This window comes from Muscardinus avellanarius, assembly GCF_963383645.1.
Source record: "Muscardinus avellanarius genome assembly, chromosome: 2".
NCBI lineage: Eukaryota > Metazoa > Chordata > Mammalia > Rodentia > Gliridae > Muscardinus > Muscardinus avellanarius.
In genome coordinates, this window is record NC_137787.1 from 162,473,497 (window position 1) to 162,487,402 (window position 13,906).

Below are 13,906 nucleotides of genomic sequence, written 5' to 3' on the forward strand. Positions count from 1 at the left end.
TGGTCTTCTATTCTGCATCATTTATTGTATTTTCTACTTGGGCTTGTTATCGTCCCCTAAGACTCCGACCCACAGGGGCTTAGAGAACGACACAGACACCTCTTCAGCTGAAATATGAATTCTTCTTTAATGGATCCTTAATTCTTCTTCTAATATGTCTCAATATGTCTCTGAATATGTCTCTCTTAATATGTCTGACAATGCGTGCAGCAAGCACAATATATATCAGCATCATAATCCCTCCCTCTATTCCCTACCAACCCCAAGCTTTCCACAGCTAGGGCATGCACACTTCTGACTCTCTCATAGGCAGGCTGGTGGTAGCATGAGGCTTTGCATCACTGATCATTCTGCAGGCACGTAGCATGGCACACTGCGCATGCTCAAGGAGACGTCCATCTTGTGAGTCTCATGACTTGGCTGCAAGCCTAGGCACCATCTTGAATCCACGCTGGCAACAAGCCTGGGTGCCGTCTCGGTCCAGCCGAGTGGGCCCCGACAGCTTGTCACAAAAATTCTAATCAAAGTCTTTTTCAAAAAACAAATGGGAGGCTGAGACAAGAGATCACAGGTTTGTGGCCAGCCTTAGCTACTTAGTGAGGCTCTCTGCAACATGAGACCCTGTTTCAAAAAAAAAAAAAAAAAAAAATTGACTGGGGATATAGCTTGGAGGTACAATGCCTCTGGGCTCAATTCTGTTTTCAGCGTGCCTGTGAAGTTATGAGCCAAGGAAGGTGCAAAATCTTGTAAGTCTCATTTAGCATATAAATATTCTTGTGAAAGGTTCCTAGGCACATTATTTGTAAAAAGTATTATTTTAAGACATACACAATCTCCACTTCTACTTCTAATATACACAAAATTACTCAAATTTTGAGACCAATTATGGGTTTTTCTTAATTTTCAGTTCTTTTGACTGAGGTCATAAAGAAAACTTTGATTCTCCTCCTCAAATCATTAACCCAATGAGGCTGGTTATATAATTAATACCTATTGAGCTACATTATTGAAATATATTGTCTTTAACGATTGGAGTAGTTTTATTACTCGGGAATTATTTTACTTAGCTTTATTATGTTTTGTGAAAATTGTAATATATTGATCTTTAAGAAGAAATAGTTATTTTAGAGAGAAATGATTTTTTAAAACTATGGCTGTTTTAGCCTGGCGTGGTGGCGCACGCTTGTAATCCCCGCCCTTGGGAGGCAGAGACAGGAGGCTCTTGCAGGTTCGAAGCCAGCCATGCTGGGTTAAGAGACCCTGTTTCTAAATAAAAATTAAAAAAAAAATAGGTCTGAAAGTGTAGCCTGGAGGTAGAAGGGCTTCCAGGAACCCCAGTTACCACCAAAAAAAAAAAAAAAAAAAACCAAAACCAAAAACAACAACAACAAAAAAACTATGGCTATTTTAGTTTCTTATCAGCTTTCTTAAGTATTACCTTTTCCTTAGATGGAAAATATATTTTCCAAAGCTTATTATAATTGAGCATCATCATGGAAGAATATTTCAAGTCCAGATTCTAGTTGACTAGTTTTCTTGCTCAGTTACTAGTGAAATTGCAAAGAAACATTTTCCTTTTCTATGTGTCAAATTTTTCAGGATGGGCAGGTAATACCTAAATAGAGAATAAGCTAAATAATTAGAGAGGCTCAAGGGCTGAACATACCATGGGAACTAGAGACAGAGTTCTGATCTCTGCTACACAGATAGTGCTAATTGGAATATCCACAACAGTATTTCTGTGCATCAAACACAGGAATATTGTATACTGAACGCATGAGCAATACATTTTTGAAATTGTAAATAAATAAATTTTTCATAGGATTTATTTCCCTTAGATTGATCAGTTCAATAAAAGAGACAGCAAATGGATCACAGCATTTCCTAAGTAGGCATTCAGTGCCTAGAAGTTATCTTTAAATTCTCTTACTGTTGTTGACCTCCTGGTCTCTTGTTCTGCTGAGAGTGCCCAAGGCAGCTCTTTCTGTCAGTGTCTGAAAAGAAGCATTGATTCTCTCCTAACTATTCGGTACAGCACAGACCCACAGATTAAGAGAGGTGCTAATGGCAAGATCCAAAGGAGAGAAAAAGTTTCAGCGGGCGTGGGCAGGCATATACGATGCAGGAGCAGTTATTGCCTGCGCTAAAGAATGCACGCATAGAAATAGAGAGACATTTATTGAAGAGCATAAAAATGGAGATAAAAAGCAGAACTGCCTATGAGAAAAAGATAAAGGAAAGAAGGAGAGATGTTCCTTGAATAAACAAGCAACATTTGGATAAACAAGGAGGTGGAGGGAGCAAATTCGAGATGACAGATGGAGCTGGCTTCCAAAAGTGCAAGATTACACTAAAGAGCTTCAGCTCAGCATTCAACAAAGGGTTAGAAGGTTCCCTAGCACAGACTGGAATACCTTTTCCTGTACTAGAAAATGAAATATTAAAAGGCTTTATTATTGCACTGGAGCAGATAATTAGGCAATTAAAACTATTAAAATGTGATAGAATATCAGAACTATAAAGCATGCCTGCCAAGTTTCAACTTTTCGAGCTAAGACTTGGCTTTTGAAACGTTACCCTTGCTTTTAAAACTTATTAGTGCTTTGTTGCTGATTAAGTTCCCTTTCATTTTTTGGAAGCAGATATATTGAAGGTGGAAGTAGGATGTGATGTCACACAAAAATAATAAATTTATAAGGATTTTATATATAAAATTAAAGAAACAGGGCATTCTTTGGGAAAATATTGATAAATTAAAGATAATTGTGACTGGGCATCGTGGCTTATGCCTGTAATTCTAGGACTTGTGAAACAGGGGTTTCTTCTGAGCCGCACCCCAAGATAAAAAGGGGGTTACCTGAGAAGAAACCTGGAGTTTCATCTTAGATGAAACGGAGTTTCTTGAGAAGAAACTCAGCATCTCCATATAGGGTTCTTGTCTATGGTGAGTGAAGAATGACACCTGCAGACCTCAGGAAGGGGAGTAAAAGGTTTATTGGAACTAGCAGGGAATGGGGAAAGGTGGATGAACACCCCCAAAGAGGCTTGAACTCGGGTGTCCAGCAGCTGCTTTCAGGACAATACTTGAGAGTAGCCCAAGCCGAATTGCCTTTAGTTGTAGGCGGCTTTCTTCTAGAGTCCACATGATTTGCCAGAAGAGAATAGGAAAAGAGGCAGAACACCGCTCGGGCTGTCGGGTCTTCCCGTGTCCAGTAGTTGCCTTTAGGTCACTACCTGAGTGTCACCCAAGCCAAGTGCCGTCAGTTGCAAACTACTTTCTCCCAGAGTCCACGCAATCTGCCAGAAAAGAGGTGCAGGTCACCCCTAGGGACCCTGCTCAGCCTTGATGTCCAGCAGAGGCCTTCAGGTCACTACTCAAGAGCAGCTCAAGCCACCTGCCCTCAGATGCACTCTGCCTTCTCTCAGGGCCAACGCGACCTGCGAGAGAGAAAACAGTTCCCCCAAAGGGGAGGGGGTCCCGAGAAGGAAAAGCCCAATTTGCTATCTGACTAGGGGCTTTGTCGATGCCTGCGAGGAGTCCTCTTTCGGTTAGGGTGACTTTTGGGATCCCGGGAATTCTGAGAAGCAGCTCTCAGGATTTGCATAGGGTATTTGCAAGTCCTTTAAGAATCTCCTTTCAGACTTGCTGGTGAGGAGCTCCTGGGTTTGATGATTAGTAAACATATGGCTTTGTGCAGCTCTGGTCCTTCTTATCTCTGAGCCTTTGGAATTTCAGGTATTTGTCGCCCTTCAGGAAACTCAGGAAATTAACTTTTTCTACGGAGGCCTTTTCCCTATCTGCCTATTTCCTTTCTATCTCCTCACTTGGAAGGTTGAGACAGGAAGATCTCAGGTTTGAAGCCAGCCTTAGAAACTTATGATACCATGTTTCCTAATAAAAAACAAAACAGGTCTGGGAGTATAGCTCAGAGGTAGAATACTTCCATATTCAATCCACAGCACCACATTAGAAAGAGAAAAAAGATAATTTTATTAGCTAAGAATAATTATTTTTGAAAGACTAATATTAAAAAAGATTAGTAGAGATAATGAATTATTCTCATAATAAATTTTTAACATTGATACCTATTTTTATTATTTCAAAACTTTCTGACTATACCAAATGACATACCTAAGGTACAAAGAAGATCTCAGAAATGAGAAAATAGAAATTAAATATAAGATTGATCAAAAAATTTCTAGTAAGAAATTTCTAATAGATACAGAAGTTTTTGGGGGCATACTGGTTTTTTAACCCAGAGGCATTCTACCTCTGAGTTATACCCCCAGTCCCATTTTATTGTGGTTTTTAAATAGGGTCTTGCTAGGTTGGTGAAAGTCTCTCTAAGTTTTTGAGACTGTCATTGAACCTGAGATTCTTCGGTTTTGCAGGCATGGAACAACATACCTGGCAGATAAGGTTTTTTGAAATCTTTAGAGAGAAGGTAATTTTCATATTAGTATAGGTAGTAGTATGTTTTAATATTGATTAAAAATAAAGTGTAATAATATATGTCTTCTAACTAGGACAAAAGGAAAACAGGTTAAATGGCTAAAAGACAATGTAAAAATACATTAAAATATGGTAGAGTACTTAAAAACTAGAAATGGTCTGGCTTCATGCTTAGAGGGTTTGATCAAATCTAAAAGTTTTGTATGGGGTGGGGGTGGGGGACTTGGGATTTAACCCAGGATCATTCTACCTCTGAGCTTCACCCCCAGCACTATTTTTTTTTTTTTTTTTTGAAACAAGGCCTCACTAAGTTCCATAGAGCCTTACTAAATTGCTGTGACCCTGCAATCCTCCTCTCAGCCTTTCAAGTACTTGGATTACCAGAATTCACCAATGCACCCAACTAAATCTAAACTTTCCAATTGATTCTAATACAATTTAATAGCTTATAATATTTAATAGCACCTATTGAACAAGCATAAATATTATAAGTCTGGAAATAAACATAGATTTTTATCTTAATTTAAAAACTTAGCAAAGATTTAAAGAAAAAAGTCTCTCAGAGTTTCTCAACACTTGGATACTTTGAGTACACTATAATTTACTGTGATATCAAAATATTCATAAATTTACATTGTAAATTACGATTAACCATAAAATAGTCTAGTTGAAACTTTTTATTTGGAAACAGGGTCTCTTAAACCAGCATGGCTGACTTTGAACCTGCACGATACTCCTGTCTTTACCTCCCAATCATGGGGATAACGAGCGTGCGCCACCATGTCCAGCTAGGTTTGGTTTCTTAAGGACACAGTTAATAACCATAATAATAACATGCCAACTGATGTATATATCTATAAAACCAGATTCTAAAATAAGAACAAATAACAAATTGAGAAAGAATCTTACTGTGTTGTCCAGCTGGGCTCAAGTGATCCTTCTTGAATGAATAAAAATAGAGTTAGGGAATTTAGGAGGGAGGTAAAAACACCAACCAGGTTATCAAAGACCTCTGCTTTATTCGGACTCTGTACCCTCCAGGGAGTCCGCCGGCTGTGGGGGAAGGGACCAAAGGGCCAAGCACCTGGAGAGTTGCTCAGAGTCCTGATTGGCCGGCTGAGTCATGTGGCAGAGTGGAAACACTGATATTTTATAGGCATGCCGATTCTCTCACAACATCTGTAGTTCCATGACCTCTGGAATCTGTCTCGCAATGTTTGGAGTCTCCTGATACCTGGAGTCTCGCGATATCTCTGCTTCTGGCTTCTGGGGTCTGCCTCCTGTCCCAGATGAGTGGTCACATGGGGGGACCCGACCTATCATTCATGCCTCAGTCTCTCAGCTAGCTAGGACTATAGGACTACAGGCATGTACTATTGTGCCTGACTTCAAAACTTTTTACTAAAACTAGTGCACTTAAAATTTTTAGTGAAAATTTTAATTAATACAACCTAACTATAAATTCTGGAAGCCAAGAGAGATGGTTGTAATTTCTGTACTTAAAGGCTGAGATCCTGTACTTAAAGGATCACAGATTAAAGAATAGCCTTAACAATTCTGAGGGGCTATCAGTAACCTAAGGAGATTTTGTTTCATACTAAAAAATAAAAATAGGGCTGGGGGTGTGACTCAGGGTTAGAACTCTCCCTGGTTCAATCCCCACTATCTATCTATATAAATAAATAAATAAATAAATAAATCCTGAAGATATTACTTAAAGGCTATCAGTTGTTCTGCCAAAAATTAAAAACAAACTATTAGAATGATCAGACTTGGCTTTTACCCAAGTGTGTGCTATGACTATTAACATTTTATATATAATATATGATAAGATGAGGACTGAAAAACACTGAGATAGAAATTTCTGTGCAGCTGAGACCAGAGGATTGCAGTTCACGGACAGACTCAGCTACTTAGTGAGACCCTTTGCAACTCAGTGAGACCCGGTTTCAAAATAAAGAATAAAAAATAGGGCAGGGGGTGTAGCACTGAGGTAGAATGCCCCTGGGTTCCACCCCCAGACCCACAAAGAAAAGAGAAAAAAAAAAGAAAAAAAAAGAAAAAAAAGAAATTTCTGTGCAGGTGTTTAGTAAATTAGAAGGGAAAGCAAAAATATACAATATTAATGGAAAAAGGAAAGCAAACATGAAACAGAAATAAGGAAATGTGTAGATGATGAGGTGGTTCTCTAACATACTTCCAAATGAAAAAATGTCAGCAGAAAATAAAGTGAATAGTAAAAAGAAAATAATTGAAGAAATAAAATTTGAGTTTATTGGAAGATGAAGAAATTTGTGAATGATCTTATTGCAAATTATCACTTCTGAGGGTGAAATAGAAGCATTGTGGTATAATTGCCATGCATCAGTACAGAGAGAGAATTCCAGAATACAGCAAGATGACAAATTTTGATTATCTACAGAAGAATACTATCAGAACAGCAAAGTTTTATTTTGCTCTAGCATCTGAGAAAAGAAATTTATATGATTACTTAGATTTCTCCCATAGACATGTAGCTAAAAGAACTATCAAAGGATGTGCTTCTGCAATTAAAAATAAAATACATGTGAAAAAGGAAATAAGATAAAGAGTTAACATACAGAAGTACTGGTAACGCATAAGCATAATTCACAAAAAATTAACAATAGAAAATGAGATCTAGAACAGAGAAAGAAAAATAGAAATATCAAAAATAGAAATAGAAATATTAAAAATAAATTCATATTAATAATAGGTAAAAATGACATGGTAGTCAAGGAAGGAAAATTCATAAAAATCTAAAATGTGTAATACTACTTGCCATATTTGGATAAATAGCGAGGAATTGATTAACATTTGTTAGAAAAATACAGACAAGTTAAAATGTTAACAGTTAAAGGGAGGTCTAAAAAGAAATCTATAAATTTATAAGAAATCTATAATTTCAAAGATGAAAATTTAGGAAAGAAATAAAAGACAAGTAATCCAAAACATCAGAAAAAAGGGTATAAGCAAATAAAATATATGTCAAAACAAAGTGGTATAAAACACCTCAAACTGTCAATAATTGCAACAAATGTAAGCAGGCTTAATTCTATATTCAATTATTTTAAAAAATCTTTCATCAACTAAATGTTGAAATTTAGATATTTGTTCCTTTATAAGAAATACCTAAATTTGAGGACACAGGAAAGTTGAGTATAAAGGAATAGAAAAATGTGCTTCCATAAAGGCTCTTCATAAATCCTGGTGCAGCCAACTTAACCTCAGACAAATGAGAATGCAAGGTAAATAGTGTGAAAAGGGCAGAGAGAGTCTCTTCTAAGTGTTTTTTAAAGGGTGAATCATATGAAACTAAAAACAGTAGAAAAGTGCCAATCTGAAATCAGTGTATAGCTCCATTGTCACTAAATCAAAAGAAAACAAGTAGAAAAAATTATTTGCCTGTGTCACTTTCAAGTTTGTCAAGAATATCAAACATGCAATTTAGTCTTTGTAAAATTCTGGCAAGTATAATAAAATATTATATGAGATTACCACTTTTATTTTCAATGCATAGGTACCAGTATTGTTAATACTTTGGTTTATATGCTTTCTATAGATGATGATGATGAAAGCTTTTTTTTTAATTGGGTTCTTTCTTTATAGCCAATAGACTATTTACTATTCACAAGAGTATCATTTGACCCCTTACTATGCAAATGAGAAAAACCGAGATATGAAATTAGTATGTGACAGAAAAATGAAACCAGTCAGTTTGATATAGCAGGAATCCCAGCAAGAACTCAAACTGGAACTTAGAATTATTTAATGTGTCTCTTGCAAACAGTGCCATAACCAGGAATATTTACTTACAGGCAGAATAGAATTTGTCCCACTGGAGACAGAGTTAGTTGTTAAGTTCTTGCCTTAGTTAACCGATTGCTCATATATGAAAGTAGGAATTCTAAAAACAATATGAATTCTGCTACTGGATGATTCTTCTAATGCTGACAGAAACTCAAGAAAAAGTTGGATTTGAGGAAAGAGGTCTAGCCTATAGGGAAAGAGAGAAAGAAAGAAAGAAAGAAAGAAAGAAAGAAAGAAAGAAAGAAAGAAAGAAAGAAAGAGAGAGAAAGAAAGAAAGAGAAAGGGAGGAAAAGAGCTGTTATCACTTCTAATGTTCACAGAAATTATTGTCACTTTTTAGCATATGATTAGGCTTAAGTAATGCCATTTAGTTCACCAACTAGCATGCGTCTATATTTGCATATCTAGCTAAAATAGGTTTTACTTTTTATTGTTATATTTAGTACATGCCAGTGGATCTGATTTTATCTTTTCATGAGGAAAACCAGTTTCCCATTTACATTTATCAAATTGACTAAGGTTATTTTCTTTTGCAATTTTTTTCATAATTATTTATTTCTTAATTTATTTTTGTAGGTACATTGCAGTTATACATCTTAATGGAGTACAAGATGTTTTATGTAGTTGTATTGGTGAGTTGTAATTATACATCTAATGAATTTCAAAGTAATAGGAAGATAAATACACACAGCACATGGGGTGTTTCCATCCAGATCCCACACTGGCCCACCCTGTACATATTAGTGAGATTGGGAGTGATATCTTCATATGTGGACATTTGAACTCTATTTTTTATCAGTTCTCCTTTACTCCCTCCTGGCCACTCTCTCCAAAACCCTTTCAGTATTTTTTTTCTTGTGTTTCTCCTCATTTATTAAATAAGTTTTAGCAAACAACACCCACATACACGCACAAACTCACACAAATTATACAAGATATTGGTTCATATTGCCTGTATTTTAAATTATCACTGCGCTATTGCTTATCAATATAAAAGGAGGAAACAGTATATATATTACTTTGACAAAAATTTCCAAATTTTTATGTATTTAAGGAAGAAATGAGACTATATGGTACAAGAAGGTTCAATGATCATATCTTCCAAAAAAATTAAAGTCATAGAATTACAATCTCAGCCTTCCAAGTACTGGAATTACAAGCGAGCACCACCACTCCCAGCTAGAATTACAGTTTTAAAAGCCATGTCCTTAAAATGTGTGAACAGTTTAAAATTCATAGAAAAAAAATTAGGTTAGTTGTATAAATACAATGCATAAGATACTATTAATATCATTTCATTCTTAACAACTTTTTCTGGTTTTCCCTTTAAGAAATTATTATATTTAGGAACACTTTAGAGAAAATATTGCTTTTGGGAAGTACTTTCAGGATTCCAGTATAGATTTTGTTTGGAATAGGCCAATAGGCCAATGGGATCTTTTTTTTTACAAATTATATATCTATCATCAGGCACGGTGGTACATGTCCGTAATGCCAGTACTTGGGAGGATGAGACAGAAGAATCACAGATTTGAAGCCAGCCCAAGGAACTTAGTGAGGCCTTAGAAATTTAGTGAGACCATGTTTCCAAATAAAACTAAAATAGTTCTAGGTGTGCATCTTAGAGGTAGAATGCATCTGGGTTCAATCCTCTTGCCCACACTCACAAAAAATAAAATGATAAATGATTAGAATAATTTTATTCCTTTATAATGTAAAATATAGAGATATATCTATCTAGAATGACAATATGTTAACAGTATAGCTATGTGCTATCTATATATAATACTTATGTCTATATAGATTTATAACAGTGTGAATGTTTATAATAATATAGATAACACTGTCTCTGCATCATAAGATTAACTATGCTCTCTCCCCTTCAATTCATAAATTGAGTTTCAAAACCCTGGTATCTCATAATAGATCTATGATGAAAATAAGATTGTTGTAGATGTAATTAGTTAAGATGAGATCATATTGGGCTATGCTATCTCCTAATCCACAAAGACTGATGTCCTCAAGAAAAGGGTGAATTTGGATCCAGACATGTACAAAAAGAAAATGTCCTGTAAAAATGAAGGCTCAGATTGGGCGATACTTCTACACACCAAAATATGCTAGTGATAGGTAGGAAGAATGGAAAAATCTCTTCCTCAAAGCTGTCAGAGGAATTAATCCTGCTGATATTCTGATTTTGAACTTTGCAGCACCAGAACTGTGAGACAGATGTTTTCTGTTGTTTAAGCCACTGAGTATGTGGAACTTCTATAGCAGCCCTAGCCACTATATTTTGCCATAATAGAAACTATAGGTGATCTACTATTCATATACCTACACTAATATAAATACCTACCTAATATAAAATGTAGTGCCACTATTCAGAAAGATACAGAAGTTCTACCCTAAAATATAAATGTGGTTGATAAGTTAAATGAGGCATAACTTTATTTTATTCAAATAAATCCAAAAGCATCCGTTGTAATTGTGGTTGTTGATATAGGTAATATTTATGCAAATATAATAGTTTGCATAAAAGTAATAAAGTGTTGGAAATGACCTTCAAGGTTATTTAATCTAGCGTCTGTCTCCATACTGGAATACTACCCATAAGATTCTTGAATGACAGCCAATTATCTCCTTTCATGGGAGCAGACAGAGCCCTGTGACTGACTGCCTAGAGGCACCAGGGAAGGTTTTAAGAGAGGAAGTGATAATTAGAGGAGGTTGAAACAGGGACATGAAAGGCAGATTTCCCTAAGGCTAGAGTGTAATGTTCAGGCAGGAGAAAAGTGGGAAGTTCACTAAAAAGCTGGCCTCACCAGATTGTGAAGTGCCTATGTACTAGCAAAGGAGCACTGGGTACTAAATTATACTTACTCAAGAGTAAGAAGTTCTGGTATGCTACTGCACAGTAGGGTGACTATAGATAACAATAATGTACTGTACTTTTCAAAAAACTAGAAAGTAGAATTTCAAATCTTTTCACTACAAAATAATGATAAACATTTTAAAAGATACTCTAATTTGAACATTATGAATTGTACACATGTATTAAAATATGTGAATTCATATTTATAATTTTATGTTTTCATGTATATATAAAAATTGAAAAAGCCAAAAGATTATTGAAATGTCTTTTACAGAATAGGACTCTTAGTAACCCTTTTATGCCCAAGAGTAAACACTTGAAAATCAAATGTTCTTATTATTAATAAATATATTATTTTGAAATCTCATATTGGTAAAAGAATGGCAATGGCTTGGAAAAAATCAGAACACAGACAACTTAATCAATGGGAGAATTCTACTTCTTTGTCTGGTACTAAGTTTACAATTCCTCACTTTATATAATTTGCTTTTGGACCTGTCCTGTCACCAGATTCCATTCTAATTGCTTCTTCTGTCACTCACTGCCACATCTCCTATGGATTGGGCACACTGAAGTAACTTAGTATTTTATAAATAAGCCTTTTATTCATGATAATGTGCCTTTGCACCAACTATTCTTATGGGCTGAAATAACATGACTATCACTTTTTGACTATTGAAATATTTATCCTTCAAATAGAACTCAAAAGTTGTCCATGTTCTGAAGTGTTTCTAAACTGCCAGACTAATATTACTGTTCTCTCATTATGTTCTCCAGATACTTTGAATGAGACTCTGACAGACTTTGTTTCATTACATTATTCGTATTTGAATAATTGTGTGAGCATACACCCAGTGATATATGCACCTTTGAAATTAATAATCATGTTATATTTATTTACGCTTTTTCATTTTATAAGGAAAGTCTTTGCAGATAAAATGAAATCAATAAATCTTTGTTATGTAAAAACAAATACATGCTATTTTTGTGATTTTCTGTTGGAAGTAAGAGGATTGGTAAAATATCATGAGCTTATAAAGAGGAAGTAAAGATCATCTTTCTCATATATCCATTATTAAAAACAAACTCATTGGGAAGCTCTCTGTATTTTCAGTTTTATTTTTTATATAATGTTATGACCCTGGTCTACAGCAATGAGTTGAAAATTTCACTAATATTTGATAAAATATAATAAAGCAATATGAATAACTTAGCATCCAGCTTGTTTGAAGTTGAACTCACAAGGTAAAACTAGACAAAATGAGGGTATAAGTATATAACAAGTATAGAGAAAGATCACAAATTTATTTACAGAAGAAAAATCACAGCATCTTTATCATTGTTTGAACTACCTTTGTGTTTTATCTAAGCTCATAAATATCATTTAGCAAAAGGTATTGGTCCTATATGAGTTAAAACACATCTGATCATTAGAATAATACTCTTTAAAAAGTGAATAAAATGGTTGTCTTTCAGATTCTTTGATATTTCACTCTTCTTCCCTAGCCACATTCCATCAAAATATTAGGGAGAAATTCGACCTTCACAGGTTTGTTGTGAGATCATGATGCAAGGTGCTTGGCTGAGTGGGAACATCTGGACTCCTCTCTAGGCATGTCTGTTGGCCACCAAGTTGCTGCTTGTTATGCTGGCAACTGCAAATGAAAACTTGAGTAGCTGCAATTTATGATCTGGTCTTTCCTGGCCTTACTTCAGCCCCTTCTGTCATAGAAGACCCTTGGCATCTGGCTGAGACTCCCTTTCAGCTATACACTGGGTTGCAGAAGCTCTCCTAGTCCCTGCTATGATAGTATATTGGAATAAACAGTTTTGTTGCATCTGAGCATAAATTCATTTTACTCTTCTGAAAATACAAGCCACTAATTTATTAAAATTTTGCTAAAGTATATGTTTAGGCTTCAATGAAAGCCCATATTTCTTTTATCATTACTTAACAGGAGAAAATGATCATACATACATTTTAGATTAATTGACCATTTTAAGTCTTTTTTTGTTTGTTTGTTTGTTTGTTTTGGTAGTACTGGGGTTCCTGGAAACCCTACCTTCCAGACCTATTTTATACTTTTATTTGGAAACAGGGTCTCTTAAGCCAGCATGACTGGCTTAGAAACTGTGCAATCCTCTGTCTCCGCCTCCCAAACCCAGGGATTACAAGCGTGTGCCACCACGCCCGGCTAAGCCTTTGTTTTTAAAGATAGATATTCTTAAAACCTCCCTGATGGACCATATGAATATTAGTGATTTTCAATTATTGATTCTCTTTAGAATCATGTCATTCTTTGCTGCCATGAATATGATATTCTACAGGATTGTCTCAATGCAGTTTTTCATAATGCTTCTAAGTCTGATGATCCTTTTTAATGTGCTTCTCAATTATTTGAAATTATAGTCTAAGAAACTTGCCTCACCAGGCTGCCATGAAAAGTAATCTCATAAACATAAAAGTGTGTGTGTGTTTGTGTGTGTGTTTATGTGTGCCTATATATCATGCAAATATATTTTTGACTGCTCCTTAATTGTATGAGTTGGATTAACTTAATATTTTGGCTAATAATGATCATATGAAAGGCCAATTTATCTATATTAGTGTCAGAGATGCTTTTTGAAAAAACTATTGTCTCAACTTTTAACAAATTTTTAGTTAATAATTATAAAGTGAGCTTGCTACTTTATCTTGGTTAATATTACTTTTTTCAAAATACAGATTGAGTCACAAAGAAATGGTAAGGAAC